Below are 16,662 nucleotides of genomic sequence, written 5' to 3' on the forward strand. Positions count from 1 at the left end.
CACCCACCCACTTGTGGTATGTCTGTTATGGAGGCACTAAGAGACTAAGATGCCTACTGCAGCAAATCCTGAGAGGCAGCAGGCCTACGGGAAGTGATGACATGGGCTTTGGAGAGAGACCTGGCTCAAGTCTCACTCTTCCACCTCCCAGCGCTGTGGCCTTGACCATGATATTTTAACCTTCCAGACTTGGCTTTCTCAGCTGGAAAAGGATACCTCATAGGCTTGTTGTGACAATCAATGAGATAATGGATATGAAACTGTTTTGTAAACTCCACAGCTCTGAATAAATACCGGTGACTTGTGTTTCTGTTTTTGGAGAAATACTCTACAAGGGCATTATCTCCTTGGCAGCGAGCTCCCCTGTATGACAGCTACAAATGCTTAGGGTTCTCTTTCAGTCAGGGCAAACCAGCTGCTGTGGAGCCAACTCCATCTCACCCACCCAGCCAGTGACCCCATATTCGTCAGTGAAGAACTGTGCTCCATAGGGTTTCCAACGGCTGCTTTTTCAGCAGTAGATCACCAGGCCTCTCTTCTAAGGCACCTCTGGGTGGACTTCCACCTCCAACCTTCCAGCTACCAGCCAAGCTTGCATTAATTGTTTGTACCACCCAGGGACTCCTCAGATCAGGTAAAAAACCAAACAAAACCCACTGCTGTTGAGTCGATTCTGACTCACAGCGACCTCATAGTGTTTCCAAGGCTGTAAGTCTCTATGGAAGCAGACTGCCACATCTTTCTCCTACGGAGCCACTGCTGGTTTCGAACTGCTGACCTTTTGGTTAGCAGTCGATTGTTTTAGCCACTACACCACCAGGGCTGAGGTAAGGTGTGACTATTGTGCAGCGGAAGGTGATAACCCATCTCCCTGCTCCTGAGACCCAAGCCTCTCAGAAAGAAGCAGGTTTGGCAGGTCCCTTCTCCCCCCTCACTGATCTGAGGCGTTTAACAGCCATTCTCACCATTGCTCTCAGCCTCACTCTGTCCACGTCATCCCTCCCACCCCCCTTCATTGCCCTTGGGTGATTGAGGGGCCATTCGTGCAGTTTCTGTTGAATCCTTCAAGCCCCTGTGGCAGAAAAGAGGGAGTTAAGGAGGAAAGAGAAACACCGCTCCTGAGAAGGAAGAGAAGAAGGTGGAAAGGGAGCAGGAGGAGGAAAATCCTGGGATAACAGTTCCTGAGGGCTAGAGCGCTCAGTCCTTGGGCTCCTCCAACACAGGGCTGCCCCAGCGTACAGGGTGAAGGTCCTCTCTCTTTCTTCTCTCTCCCTGCCTCTCCACCTCTCGGTGCTTTTCTGAACTGACAGCCAGCCCTAGAATGAAAAGCTATAACTTCCTTCATGTGAGGAAGCTTCCTAAGTGGGCGGTGTCCCACCCTGCACTTCCCCACCTTCAGTTTTTCTAATTTCTCTCTGTGTTGGGGGCTGGCAGAAAAGACCCTAGGCAGTCCAGCAGCCTCTCTACAGTAACAGGCACGTTCACACTGGCCACGTGGAGCAGGGGATGGAAGGGGCACAGGGAAAGGAGGGGTGGGCTGAATTCCAGGCGGGGGGCCCTGAGGGGCGGGAAGGGCGCTGCTGGTGTGGCTGAGAGAGGAGAGGAATGTTGAAGGGAGAGCAGGGAGTGTTGGTGGGAGGCCCCCACCGGCAGGCGGGGAGATGAAAAGAACTCTCTGAGTGAGAATCTGGCCCCCATGATGAACGGGGTGTGAGAGAGAAGCCTGGAAAAGGGTAAACAGCCAGGAGGGAACCAGGAGGGAAGAGGGAGGGAGGGGTGAGGAGAAAGAATGTGGAGGTCAAGGAGCAAAGAAAAGGCTCGTGGAGTGATTGATTCAGGATTCAACATGTCACACGTGATGGAAGCACGTGTGCACACGGAATGTGCACAGCACACCTCACCCCACGCCAGAAAAAGCCCTTCCCTGATGCATTCCATCCCGTTTGGAAGACTTTCTTCTGATATTTTGTCCTGAGGCTCCAAGGACCCCAGCATAATATGAACTAGCATTTGTGCAGCGCTTTTGGCGTTTACTCGGAAATTCAATACGCGATCCAGTAACGTGCCCCTCACGCAAGTACGAGGTAGAGAGTGGCATGAATGGCCCTATTCCACGGTGGTGGGGGGAGGCTTAAGTGGATCTGTGGTCAAATCTGCTGGCTAAGGCACAGGGTGTGGAAAGGAGCCCCGGTGACGAAGTGGTTAACCACTGGACTGCTAATTGAGAGGTCAGCAGTGAGAACCCACCAGCCGCTCTCAGGAGAAAAGGCCTGGCGATCTGCTCTCATAAAGATTACAGCCTAGAAAACCCTGTGGGGCAGTTCCACTGTGTCCTATGGGGTTGCTACAAGTCGAAATCAAGTGACTGACACACAACAATGCAACAAAGGGGTGTGGAGGTGGGACTCAGGCCCAAAGCCGTTGGAGTTAAGACTCGTAAGTATTCCTCCATGTCGCCCTCCTCCGTCTCTGCAGCTTCCAGTTGGGGATGCCACTAACTGATGTCTTCATGGAGTGATCACTTATTTCAGTGATTCACACTCTGCCTCCGGAAGGCCACACTCAGGGGTATACTGTTACCACTCTTTCGGAATGGGGGTGGGGTATAAGGAGCTGGGGCTCAGAGTTGAGCTCTTGGGGATGCCCTGGAAAAGTGGAGAGGAAAAAGCTGGAGTCTGGAAGCTCCTGGCCATCTACTGAATGTCATTTGGATGCTGCCTAGCCCTGGCTGGTGGGAAGGAGGGCTGACAAGGGCATGAGGCCTAGGGACGGTCCCGGGGGCTTGCACAGGTCGTGGCAGGTGGAATGAGTCCCGAAGCAGGAATCTGCAGGGGTGAGGGGCTATCGTGCCAGATGCCTTTCCCTCTCCTGCAACCTGCCCTCTTTCTGGCACAGAAAACTTGCTGCCAGCCCCTCTTCTGAAGACCGCAGTATTTCCACAGTCCCCGCAGCCAGAGCTGGAGACCAGGAGGCTCTTACCTGCCACCTGACTTCTCCCACACACCCTTCTCCAGCTCTCTACACTGGCCCCACTGCTCCTCAGTTCCTAACCTTGGCAGAAAAAAAAAAAAAAATTCAGGGCTGTTTAATAACCCTTCCATTTCGATGAAACAAGCTGTCTTGTTTTCTTTATTTTTAACACTGACTTTCATTTCTTTGCTAAGCATCTTACTGTCATTTAAATTTCTCTGTCTCCAACCAAGCTGATAATAGACTGGAGTGAGCAGCTGCTTCTGTCCTGCTTGTGACAATGATTAGAAGTTAGAGCTGTGGGAGCAGAGAATGGACCAAGTCTCAGTTCAGAGAGGTCTGGCCCTGCTGGTAGAGGGAGTGCTAATTTTAACGTGATTAGGAGAATTCTGGCTCCAGGGGAGACCAGGCTAATCCCAGCCTCGCCTTCCTGGCACCCTGCTCTGAGGTCAGCCATGGGGGTGAAGGTGTGAGAGCCAGCTCTACTTAGTTTAGAATTAAGGCCAGTAGCTGGGGGTCATTTTTACCAACCTGTCACTCCAGTTCACATCTCAACAGACCCTTTTCCTCCACTGAACTTAGTGAGCAGCAGAGGATTTGGAGGGGTAGGGTGTCAGTCATCACCTACTGCACTTTTCTGAAAATGCAGAAATCCCTTCTTGAGATTTGCCAGCATTGTTTAAATTCCCCAAAGTATGTACAGCTCATTCCCTCAATCAACAAGCCCCTTCCAGGGTTGGATGGCTCTGGTAAATTACTCCCTCTTCTGTCCTCCTGCAGTGCTGTAAAGTCAGGTGTCACTCAATGTCCACGATAAAAATAAAATAAAATAAAAACCCTTTGCCATCAAGTCGGTTTCGACCCATAGTGACCCTACAGGACAGAGCAGAACTGCCTTATAGAGTTTCCAAGAAGTGCCTGGTGGATTCGAACTGCTGACCTTTTTTGGTTAGCAGCCGTAGCACTTAACCACTACGCCATCAGGGTTTCCAAGTGTCCACAATATGCTCATGGAGGTTGGTTCATAACTACAGCCTGTACATAAGTCCAACGTTCGTAACCCAGGGACTGCTTGTATATAATATGGTGTTTGCACAACACCAAATTCATATAACATCCTATTTCCCAGAACAATGTCCACGATATGTTCTGGGAAATAGGACGTTACATGAATTTGGTGTTGTACAAACACCATATGATATACAGGGAGTCCCTGGGTTATGAACGTTAGACTTGCGTACAGCCTGTAGTTATGAACCAACCTCCATGAGCCCTTTGTATTAAAAACCATGGGCGTATATGCAGGGGGACGCTGTACAGTGCATGACTGTATTTAACTTGTATGACAGTCCTTTGTGTGCAGGCCTTTTCTCCCCTCTCTCCTGCAAAATTCTTTTTTTTTTTCTTTTCTCCTGCAAGCTCCTTCAGAGCCTAGACAACTACTTGCATCTTCCCCATAAAACCTGGCACATAGCAGATACTCAATAAACGTGTGTTCAAGCACGTTAATAATGTTGTGCCTACTTTAATCTCCTTGCAAATAATGTAACTTTCTTCCAGCTGGACAGGCTTTGGGTGAAACTTCTCATTTTGCTCTACCTGTGTAAGACCTCTGCCCGCTCCTGTCCTCAGACCAGAAACTGCTGCTTCCTTAGGAAGCAGGACCCAAGTTTTTCCTCCAGGTCCCCAGGGACTACACAGCTGGTGGAAAGCTTGGCCAAGGAAGCTGGGGGCATGCAGATGAAGCCAATCAGTGGCCTGGAACAGGCCCTCTGGGTCCCCATTACTCTCTTGTTCACTCTGGGAAAGCTAACGGGTGCATGGGGCTCCAACCCCGGCTGCCTAGCACTCCCCTGGCCTGAAGCTTCCCTCAGGCTCCTGAGAGCCAGGGAGCTCCCTGCGCCTCCCAGCCAGCACAGTCTGCAGGCAGCTGCTGGGGTTATTGTCTCACCCTCTTCAAGTTGTGAATGCTGAGTCTATAGAGACTGAAACACAAACAGCACCCACAGCGCCTCTCAGCCAGGGAGGGGCTGCTGGGCCTTGCCAGAGCCATTGACTCTGCAAATAGCAGGCTTGCTGTGGACAGAGGAAAGCTGGTTGGAGCTATTTAAGGGAGGGGGAGGGGGCTTTCGACACTACACTGCCCGGTGCCATGGAGAGGCAGTGGGTATGTCCTGAGGGCCAGCAGATTAGCAGGGAAGAGGAGAGACCAGTTCTTCAGGGGAATGCTGCTTCACCATGAAACATGCGTCTGCTCAAACCCAAGGAGAGAAGGATGAGGGAGGGTCTCTGGGCACAGGGCGGAGGAATCAGAGACTGGAAAGAGAAGGTGGCTAAAAGGACAGATCGAGAGTGCACCAGGCCAGGTTGGAGCAAGCAAACAGCCTAGAAATCAGAGAGCAGTGAATGGTGACTTGCTGTGTGACTCAGGGCAATCCACCACCCAGCTTGGGCGTGGGTCTCACCTCCATTATATGGGCCTGGGTGAAAAAAAAAAAAAAAAACCTGCTGTCAAATACTCAGAAGCATTTCCCAAGTATTCTACATAGAACATCTATTTCTTTTGTAATTTAAGCAGTTTTTAACTATATATCCAAAAAATAAAATCAAGGCACCTTGTCACACCTATTTCCCACAGCAGGTTCTTGGATAGTGCTGTCCAGTGCATGGGGCTCTCTCCTCTTGTAGCTCCCTTCCCAGGCTCTGAAGCTGTGACAAGTGGACAAGGCCCCTTGTGCTCCAGGGGGAGGGCTGGAGGGGAGCCTTTTGGTCTAGCAGGTGCTTCTCCCCAGACATCCTGCTATCTTTTGATCAGTGGTCAGTGCTGGCCAAGGCTCCAGTCCCCAAACCCAAGGTCCACTTGGGCTCTCAGTCCCAGCTCCTGCTGATGCTCTCTCTGCTGTACCTGCCTCATCTATGCCCACACTCCTGGGAGCTCTGTCTGAGGCTGCAAGCCCTACTGCAGGCAGGTAGCTGGGAGCCCGTGAGACCTGCCTCTTCCCTTGCCACGGAAAGGCTGAGCCCCAGAGCAATGCCAGTGATGACAGAATCCTTCCTCTCTACTCTTCTTAGAGCTGAAGGCACCAGAAACCCAAGAGCAGCAAATTCAGGATTTGAATTCTAAGCCCATTGGTTCCACGCTAACCATGGGCCATGCAGGTGGCCCAACTGCTGGGACTGCCATCAGCTTTCCTCAGTTTACAATCTCCACTGAGCCTTAGGCCATTGATGGTTTAGCATACAGATATTCTTTAAACAAAATCTTATTTGTCTCAGAACATTTCGGACAAATTCAGAGATAGAGAGAAGAAAAATGTCCCTAGCTTGGCATTAGTCTGGCTCTAAAGTGAAGACAATTTTCCACATTTGCAGCAACTGTCATTTTTCCAAGGCCCCTAACACCATCTTCCTATGCCTGGCTTCAAAAACAAAGGCCAGTGAGAGCCTGTGGGAAGCCATGGAAAGCATTCATTCCCACTGTACAGATGGAAAAACTGAGATGCTGGCTAAGTGGCAGGAGCCAAAGCTGGGGGTAACCCACTGCCATCGAGTCAATTCCAAATTACAGCAACCTTACAGGACAGAGAAGAACTGCCCCAGGTGGGACTACTAATGCCCCCTTCTTCCGGAGTGTCCTGTGGCTCCTTCTTCTCTCCTTCCTGCAACCTGGGAGCAAATGGAGGACGAGCCCTGGGAGGGCTACAGGTGTGAAGCGAGGCCCTTTGTTCCTGTGTGCTAGGACCTCCATTCTTTGACACCAGACTCTTCCTGACCATCTGTTCCCACCCCTCTCAATAGGGCCCAAATCTCTTGCACAAGAGTGGGGTGCCAATGTGGCTATCCAGCTTCACAGGGAGTTTAGATCATTTTCTTTAAGTCCTTACAGCTGGGACTGAAGCCTAACACCCCGCAAGTCACTCAGAGTGGGGTGATAGACCTGAATCTTGTTAATTTTAAGTTAAACCTCGGAGGGATGTTTACCTAACCTAAAACCTGGTGGTGTGGGCTTTAATTGCACAGAAAAGGGCAAAGGGGCTCATCAGGAAAGTAGAGGCAGCTGGAGTGAGAGTGGGGGGTCAGTCTTGTCAGGGGACTGTGAAATCCTCAGAACTCCCTCTTCCGGAAAACACCACCACCCACCCACTTGGAGCAGAGACTCAAGAGAGCTGTTCTGACTCAGGGGAGGGGTCTCCCGCCTGTGGACAAGGAAGGAGCTGGGGTCCTCCCGTCTGCCTTTGGGCCAAGCTCTCGCTGAGAAGCCAGCCTTCACAATGTTCAGAAGAAGAGGCTCTTCTCCTTCAGGTACCTTTGTTCCTCAGGAGAAAAAAAGGGAAGTCAGCGGAGTAGTCGAGGGAGGTGGGAGGTCAGAGGCCAACGTAATATTTACCCAGCCCAGCCGAGGCCTTTCACTTTCATGAAGCAGGAAACCACTTCAAAGCGGCAACATCCCCTCTTGCCAGTTGGGTCTGCCCGCGGGTCCTCTGCCTGTGCGCAGCACAGCTTTTTACACAGCCCTTCCTCCTCCTGAACCTTCCTCTCTCTCCCTGACAGGGTGCAGCCATTGCCCGTCCTGCGCCTCCTGGCCACCTGCCCATAGTCCCAGGACAACTATGATCCCTAGATTCCCTGAAATTCTGAGCCCGTCCCTGGATTTCTCCTATTCACGTGGATGGCAAGCCTTCTACCAGTTTGGGGTTGGGGTTACAGTTCCTCATCCCAAGGCCCCCTTCCATCCCAGAGCAAAAAGCAAGAACCAAGGGTAGGAAAGGTCTTAGAGACTAGAGTCCAGTGGTTCTTTACATCTTTTGGGTCACAAACTTCTTCTCTCAGAAATATATACACGTACCCACATATTTCTGCATAGACTATCAAGGGTTTCAGAGGCTTCTCTACCACTACCTGTCAGCTTGTTGTACTGTGATGGCTTGTGTGTTGCTATGATGCTGGAAGCTCTGCCACCAGTATTTTAAATACCAGCAGGGTCACCCATGCTGGACGAGTTCCAGTGACACTTCTAAAACAGACCAGGAAGAAAGGCCTGGCAATCTACTTCTGAAAATTAACCAATGAAAACTTTATGGATGGCCACAAAATACTGCCCGATTAGCTTGCCTTAGACACTTCATCAGGAGGGATCAATCGCTGGAGGAGGACATCATGTTTGGTGAAATACGGGGCTAGCAAGGGCTTGGAAGACTCTCAGTGAGACGGATTGGCTCGACAGCCAGAATGATGGACTCGGATATGCTGGCATTGGTGAGGATGACGCAGGGCCAGGCAACATTTCATTCTGTTGTACACAGGGTTGCCATGAGTGGCAGCTGGCTCAACGGCAGCTAACAACAACAACATAGGTCTCTTGAAGCCCAGATACACCCCCTGATTTAGAGCTCCTGATTCTGTCCGTCCCAGTGCACGGCCCCTACGGCATCTCTGGAGTGGTCTCCTCAGTCCCTCTGTGAATACTGCAAGGAACAGGGGCGCTCTGCCTTCCTTTACAGGATTATTAGAAAGTTGTTTAGTTGAAATCTGCCTCTTTCTAAATTCCCCACATGAGTCCTTTCCTGCCTTCTTTCTGGACAAAAGCTGTAAAAGAGAGTGCTTCCTTCTCTGAGCAGCAAACACATGGCAGAGGCAGCCCATGGAGTGGGCCCACCTGCTCAGACACCGTGGAGGAGTAAACTCTGAATCTCCTTCTCAGGGCCCATCTGTTTAACGATTGCATTCAGACAGAGTGGGTGACTGGCAGCGGGGCTCTGGACACTTAAAGGTGAATGTGGATGAGTAAGAACAAGACCATTTCCTGAAGACCCACACTGCCAGTGCTAGGGGCACTGGAAAGTGGTACAGTTTACATAGGATTCAATGTGAAATGCCTCTGGAGTGGGCTTTAGGATGCTGAGTAACAGGAAACAACTCCAGTGGAGTCAGCTTTAAATCCACAGATGAAAATGAGAGGAAGAAAAAAAAAGGCTAGGGGTAGTTCTGAGAGGCAGGCATATGGAAGAGAGTCACTCTGGACAGGGAACTATGAAGATCTCTGGTATCTCCCAGCTCTCTCCTGGAAACTCACACTTCCTCTGATTTTAGAGGTAACCTGGTGGAGCAAATGGTTAAGCACTCAACTACTGACTGAAAGACTGGCAGTTCAAACCCACCCAGAAGCACTCAGAAGACAGACCTGGCGATCTGCTTCGGAAAGGTCGCAGTCTTACGTGGGATCACCATGAGTTGGAATTGACTCGATGGCAACTAACAACAAACACTGACTTAGAGCAAAAGCTTTGAGGAGCTTCTCTGACCTCCTGCATGCAGTCAACATGGTTAACTGCATTTTGCTTTACAGCAAAGTTATTTGGGGATACCTGGTTTATGCAAGTCCGCCTGCCCCAGTACACTGCAAACTGCTTGAAGGCAGGATCTCTTACTGTTTCATCTTTGTACTAGCAGCTACTGGATCTCCAACACTATCGATCAGGCCTTATTTACATAAACTTAAATGGACTTCAATGCCTGCTTTCAGTGTCTTCCTATTTGGATCATGCAAAGGACAAAAGCTGTGGTATAATGATTCAAATATGAAGATAAATGAATTTAAATTGAGAGGAATGTTGGGTTGCGCTCTTCATTCCTCCTTCCTCTACCCCAAACAACAAACCAAGGTAGAATGGAGGCTGTTTGAAAACAGAGTAAAATTCCCCAGAGTGCTAAGGAGAAGCACTGGGGGTACTTGGCCAGAAGCAAGGCCCCCCTCAAAGCCTGAGAGAGACATAGTGTGTATGTGTGTGTGTGTGTGTGTGTGAGTGTGTGTGTGAGTGCGTGCGCTGGGGGGCACAGGGAAAGTGGTTCCTTCACCAGCTATTCACTCTGCACCCCAGGACCCCTCCTTTTCTCTCTGAAAGACAAGCTGAACTTTCCAAGGGCAGCTCTATTGCCTTTTATCTCTCATCCTGAAAGTAATTTTAGCCAAGGAAAAGCAGGATTAAGCTTTCATAACATGATACATTTATCTTGTTTTTCTTCTTTCTACTTTCGCTCCCCTCCCTTCCCCCATCCTTGACCCCAGGTAAATGTGAGCCAAAGGGAAGCCCAGATGAAATATCAGGGGATGGTATCAGGTCTGAAGAGACCACTGTCTGGCTCCCTGCCCGTCCCAGAACCTCAATATTTGTCCAAACCCCCGATAGACAGTTATTATCTCTCCTTAGATGAGAAAAGCCTCTGGACTCTGCTTCCTCTCAATATTGTCCTCTGCTGAAATGAAAGAGGGAATTATAATTCAGAGAAAGTCTCCCACAGAGAATATGAAGACGAGATTACATCAGTGATACAACGTTGACATACTCTCAGTTCCTAGAAGGTCTTTTATAAAAAAGGTCTCCTTAGGAGCAGTTCTGCCGCCACCTGAGATCATTGGGAAAATCGCATTTAGGGAGCTGGAAGAAGGAAGGTGCCTTGGGGAGGGGCCAAAAACTTCTGATGCTGAGAAAGAAAGGCAAGAGACTCAGAGGCTCGCAGACTGGGCCGTCTGCAAACTTAAGACGCACACCCACCTCCACTCCAGACACATCCAGCCCAGGCAGGCCTCTCAGGGAGCTGCTCTCTGCCCTGGTGCACTAGGGCTTAATACTGCCGCCCTGTCCCCTGCAACCAGACAGGGCCCAGAAGTCCCACCAGCCACAGGACACTGTCACTTGTGGTTTCTGGGTAGTGACAGCTGGGAGCATCTAATCCTTCTCATCTATTTTTTTCTTCTAATGGAAAAAAAAAAGCACAAAGCCACTGTTTAGGGCCAAGCCTGGTTTTCAAGGGTCCCCTCTAGTGGAGACAACCTGCTACTTCAGCTTCCCAGTTCAGCCCCAGCCTCTCAGGACCTGTGGAGACTGGGAAGTGCCCCCTCTGTCTTGCTGCTCTTGTTCCTCACCCCCCACCCCCGCCCCACTCTTTCTTCCTGTGTTTGCTCTTCGCTCTGTTGTCCCAATCACACTTCAGCCCCTCTGTCTCGGTTTCCACTTTCTGTCCCCCTGCCTCTCTCCCTTTCTCTGTGACATTACCACCGCTGGACTTGGGTCTTGGCGTCCTGGTCTACATCTTCTGTCCACCTGCTCCTGTTCTCTGCAGCTCAGGACTCCAGGTCTGGCCAGCTGTAAATGCTCTGACAAGGCCTTGGGTCAAATGGCCTCATCTCAGGGGGTCAAACCAGGGACCCGCAAGCCAGAGCTGCAGTAAGAAGCACTTGGAAAAGCAAGCTTTCTGGAGGAAATTGGAACTTCGGCAAAAACTCCCCCTCCCCCACCCCCCAGCACACCCCAGGCAAACTTGGGTCTAACGGGGTTACAGATATTTTAAAGCAGTCTATAACTTGAGCAGGAAGCTCCTGCCTTGGTGTCCGGTGTGAAGCCAGCCTGCTTCCCTCAATCAATGCTCCCCACCCCCGTCTCTGATACACATCCCACCATGCAAACAACTGGCAAGGCCTGGTGAGAGGACAGCTGGCAGGGGGCGGGAAGACCCTGCCCTGCAGGGGAAGGGGAAGAGGAAGAGAAAGGGGTGGGTGGGGGACAGCCTGGGGCTGCAGGGGAGCACAGTGAATGCTCTGCTGGGGCAGGAGGGGGCCTGGGGAACACCTGCTGGTGCTCTGAGTTTCCAAGAGAGATATCCTTTCACCCAAGCAGGAGGCAGGGCCAGGGCAGGCCAGGCGTTAATGGTTAACCACCTGTAGGCACAGAGACCTTCAGGCATTGCTCAGGCGTAAGCCTATCATGGCAGCTCCCCCCTACCCCACTCTGTCTCTTTACACTCTCACCCGGCAGGGACCCTGCTCCCCCGACAAAGAACTTCTCGCCTCTATTTCTGCCTTCTATTCCAGATGGAACAGCGTGGAGCTAGATAAAGAGGTTCCATATGCCCACATGCCAGGGAATGGGGCCCGAGAAAGCCTGAGGGCTAAGGTGGGGAGAAAGAGGGTGGCCTCTTCTTACCATCCACCCCTGCCCCCCGACCCCAGCCACCCTGGGACGAGCTGTTTGACCCTGGGAAGGACCGCCTTTCTCTCTGTCTCACAGGGCTCACCTTTAGAAATGACCAAAAAGAAGTGGGTGCATACCCACCCCTCACTTACTCTAATCAGGCATGAAATCTTTGTAACTAAGTGAAAAAACTGTTTCCCATAAAGGACTCCATGCCATTCATCACTGTTTGAACTGAGCATATGTGGAGGGGAGAAACAGAACAAGCACATATGATGGATTGATAGCAGACGCCTCTGGGTGAGGGTGCTAGTGATGGCGGGTGGGGAGGGAGCCCTTGAGCTGTAAACCTCCAGCACCTCAAAGCCTGTTTCTACCAGTTTTCCCTATGGACAGTCCTGGATTATTTCTAGTTAACAGACTGTAACACAATGCTCCAGTCTCTTTATGATCAGAACGGGCTGGGGGTGGGGGCTTGGCCTGGGGCTCCTGGCCTCTCCATTTGCCATGACGGACAGAAGTATATTGTGTCCTGGTCTGTGTGTGCGGAGACAGCTGTGTGGCAATGCAGGGAGACAGCTGGGGGCTGGGGGTGCTGCTGCTAGACACAGAAATAGCCTCCCCCCACACCAAACTCCATGTCTTGGGCGAGGCAATTACAGAAAATGAGGCAGGATAGAGACTATAAAGCCCCCATACAGTGACAAGTCTAGTGCCATAAATATTTCAAAGTACCTGAACTTGTGAGCTTAGGCTGCTGCCAGCTGTAGCCTTGTATGTTTAACCATGTCACTGGTTCCCCCTCCTGCTTGTCTGCGTGCTTGTAACATGCCCATGAAATAAAGACTAGCGGAATAATCAGAAGTATTAGTAAATGAGAAAGGGCCTAGCAGAGAAGTGACTGTTCTTTGCAGGTTTTCCTGTGAACCTCACTTTAAGCACAGACTCCAGGAAAACAGATGGTGAACTTTTACATTCCTCACACCTGCAGCTCTGGATGGTCCAGAGAGTTGGAGTGGATGTTTCCTGGAGCTACGGAGACAGGGGTAGGGATGCAGGCCAGCTCTGAAAGGAGGGCCACCAACCTTGCAAATGACTTGGTTTCTGGTGATGGACATGTGACACCACCATTTCAGACTTGGGCTGAAGGGCCAACGAGCACCCCTTCCCTGCTCCAGGCCTGAAGGGACCCCATGCTATGCCCTGTCAAAGAGAGGGCCAGGTGGGATTCCTTGTGGTCCCAGCACAGAGACCTCCCAGCGGTACTTTACCACTTGGGCTACTGAGACCCCTCCACGGTGTCTCCACTGCACTCACTCCAAATGTCATTTCCATTTAGCTGCTTTGCAAGCCAGTTTTCTCGGCCCTAATGCAATTTGTGAGGACAGTGAGGGAGCAGAGGGGGCCCTGCACTGCCCTCCTGTATCAGCAGGGCCCTAAAGAAGATCAGCCCTGATCAAGGGGAACCTCGAGTTTAGGTAATGCAGACTGGTGGTGGCAAGTTCAGGGATGAGGAAGGGCCAGGAGTGTCAGGCAGTGATGCCAGGTGGAGAAGGGAAAAGAAAAACAGCCTGGCTAAATTTTCTCGACAGCATCTGCTTCCCTTTCCTCAGTTCCCTATCCTCTTCCCACCACTCCAACCCCCCCCCCCCTTTCAGGCCATCAAGGAGGGATCACAGGTAATTAGTTCAAAGGGTGCTGTGTGAGGTGAGGGGAAAGTTAATGAATTCTCTCTTTTTGCCTGGAGGTCAGAGGGGAGAGGGCTGGGAGCAACTCAGGGAGCCTTCTGTGGTAACGACACAAAAGTTATGCATTTCAATAAGAAATGGCTGAATTCTTCCAGCCAGGGCTCTCTCTTCCCGGGGCTTGGGGCTTGGTCGCTCTGGGCAAGGCCCCAGAATCCAAAGCCAGCCCAGAGAGAAGAGTGGAGTTTCAAGGTCTAGGAAGGAACCTGAGCAAGACAGGAGCCTGCACCGTGAGAGGAGGAGAAAGCTGAACCTGACACCTGTGCCCAGCCCAGACGCTCATCTTGTCTTGCTGCTCTTGAACCTTGTCTGATGTGCTAAGGGACAGAAGGAAGGGGGTGAAGGGGTCTTCCCCCAAATTTCTGTGGCTTCGTCTAAGTTGCTAAACCCCCAAACTACTGCCTCAAACTACAGCTGGCAGTCCCCCCAAACCGATGTCGCCTTTATGTCCATCGCACCCCCACTACTGGTGTGCCTCTGTTACCTAGGACTGCAAGGAGGACCTGAGGCTATTTCCCTTTCCCTCATCATTGTCATGTCCAGACCCTTAACTGACCTAGAAGGAACCCTGGTAGCACAGCAATTAAGTGCTTCCCTGCTAATCAAAAGGTTGGCAGTTTGAACCTACCCAGCAGCTCTGTGGGAGAAAAGACCTGGGATCTACTGCCATACAGATTACAGCCTAGACAACCCTATGGGGGAGTTCTACTCTGTCACATGGGGTCACTACGAGTTGAAATCAACTCTAAGGAACCTAACTACTGACCTAGGACCCTCAGTCTTTCCGCCCAGAGTTCCTTCCCATATCTCTCTCCTGAGGAGAGCACAGTCTTTCCCCTCCTAGGACAAGGGTCATGCCAAACAGGTGGACTTTTTCAGGAACTGGGAACGTCGGTTTCTGGCGACTCTCTTCCGCCATGCAGACCATGAGTAACATTTATAGACTACCTGTGGGATGATGGATGAAAAAAAGGCCAGATATTGAGATCCCTACATGGCTTGTGGGGTGGGGCAAGAAGGAGCATGTGGAAAAAATCATCTCAGACAGTTCTTAGGGAGCCTCAGGAACCCTAGGTGAGCTCCCACTTTGGCCCTCGACCCTTTGGTGCTGCTCAAACAGGACGGCTCCTGCTGGGCGCTTCACCACCTGGGCGTACAGAGCAAGCGGAGAACTTCCTCCCATTCAGTGCCTAGGAACCGCTTCCCGAGGCTTATGGAATTCGCACAAACGATGCGTTCCCCTCCGGTTTCCAAGTCCCCTGATCCAAAGGAACAGTCAGCGGCCACCAGGGACTCCAGCACCCGAGTGAACGCCCCCAAATTGAGCACTGACCACAGTGGCCTCGAGCCGTTTTGCTTGTGCCCCCAAGGCGCTATTTGGGCTCCAGATCTCAGGACAGCACTGGCGCCCAGGTGCTCCCCGGAGCCGCAGACCGCCGGCAGGTGCGCGGTGGTGGCGCGCCGCGGAGCGCTGTTGCCGCCCGCAGCGCGAGGCTGGGAGCCGGCGGCCCGCCAGCAGCCCCGGGCAGGAGGCAGTGGCTCGGAGTTCCGCGGCTCCCGAGCGCACGCCGTGCTCCGGCCGGCGAAAGTGGCCCTGCCCCGGCCGAACACACCCGCGCGGAGACTCGCCTGCTGCGGCCGAGCCCCGGAGCCTGGGGCCGGGACCCCGGCGAGGCGGGCGCCGGAGGAGCCGCCAGGGGTGTGCGCGCGTTGGGGGAGAGGGCGGAGGGCGCTGCCGGCTCCAGGCGCCCGGCCGGAGCCGCTGCTTACCCAGCTTCGGCGACGTCGGTCTGTCCTTCCGTCCCTGGTCGGTCCGCCTGGGCCGTGCGCAGGCTGCCGAGGCGGCGCGCTGCCTCTCCTCCTGCCCGCAGCTCGGAATCACAGGCACCACAAAATCCACATGGAGTCCAAATTCATTAAAATCCAAGGCAAGCCACCAGCCACTTATCTGTATTCCTGAAGTAGCCCCGCGGTCTCCGCTCCGCGCGCCCCTCGGTCCTCCGTCGCCCCGCAGCAGCCCCGCCGCGCGCTGTCGCCGGCTCGCGGGGGGCACCCGGAGGCGCCCAGGGGGCGTGCGGGGGCGGGCGGCGGTGCCTTTCGCTGGCAAGAAGCCGCACACCGGCTGTCTTCAGATTTTTCCACCGCGACTTTCCGGGCTCCTCTGACATCAGCAATCCCGGCGCTTCCTTCCCTTCTCGCTCCCGGGCTCGCTTAGTCCCATTTCCTCCGGGAGCTGGGCTGTGGGGAGCTATTTGGGGGCGTTCTCCGCTCGCGCTCTCCGCCGCTCTCCGGTTCGCGGGGGCTCTCTCTGAGCCGCTCGCCCTCTCGGCGGCGAAATTCCCGGGAACTGCGCTCGCCCGCCCTCCCGCTCCAGTCTGGCGCGGACGCCGCTCGGCCCGCAGCTCCAGCTCCGGTGGTGGTGGCGGCGGCGGCGGCGGCGGCGCCCAGGGCCGGCCTCCCTATATTACCATGCAGCTCATTATCATAGAGGCCGCGCGCCTTAACCCCCTCCCTGCCGGCGCCCTCCGCCCGCCGCCGCAGCCCGCCCCGGCCCCGCCCCCGCCCGCCGGGCTGCCGCCTCCGCCAGCTGTCAACAAAGGAGGCGCGGGCTGGGCACCGCGGGCCGCCCCCTGCCCGCCCTGCCCCGGCTCAGCCCGGACCCACCGGCCACCTTAAGTGGCCAAGGGGGCACCGAAAATCCTGCCTGTGCCTGGGGATTCGGGTCAAGGCCCTGAAAGCCGCGCTGGCTTACCCTCCAGTGGGGCAGCGCAGTGGGGACCGGGGTGCCCCCTTCCTCAGCATCACCTGTCAGGGCGCACATCCTTTACACCTCTCCTGTCTCTGTAATCTGAGTAAAGGATGAGTGGGGAGGCACAGGCCTGGCCTCTATAATAGGGTTGATGCGCTGGTCCTGAAATTTGTGCGAGCGAATGTCCTTTTCGCACGAATTTCAAAAAGCCAACAACCTGTCAAATGAG

The 16,662-nt window shown here is 53.2% G+C and overlaps 1 protein-coding gene across 4 annotated transcripts in view; it reads right to left on the reverse strand.

Annotated features, from left to right (window-relative positions):
- Window positions 1–16,139, reverse strand: part of PLXNA2 (plexin A2) — a 268,455-nt gene extending 252,316 nt beyond the window's left edge. For 3 of the 4 annotated variants that reach the window (XR_007513869.1, XM_049858413.1, XM_049858411.1), the window contains exon 1: window positions 15,455–16,138. The gene's annotated coding sequence lies outside the window, so the exon portion shown is untranslated. Of the gene's footprint in view, window positions 1–10,167; window positions 10,225–15,454 lie in introns of all 4 variants that reach the window. The other variant, XM_049858412.1, reaches the window with a different exon arrangement.
- Window positions 16,140–16,662: the final 523 nt, after the last annotated feature.

Source organism: Elephas maximus, chromosome 18, assembly GCF_024166365.1.
Source record: "Elephas maximus indicus isolate mEleMax1 chromosome 18, mEleMax1 primary haplotype, whole genome shotgun sequence".
NCBI classification, from domain to species: Eukaryota; Metazoa; Chordata; class Mammalia; order Proboscidea; family Elephantidae; genus Elephas; species Elephas maximus.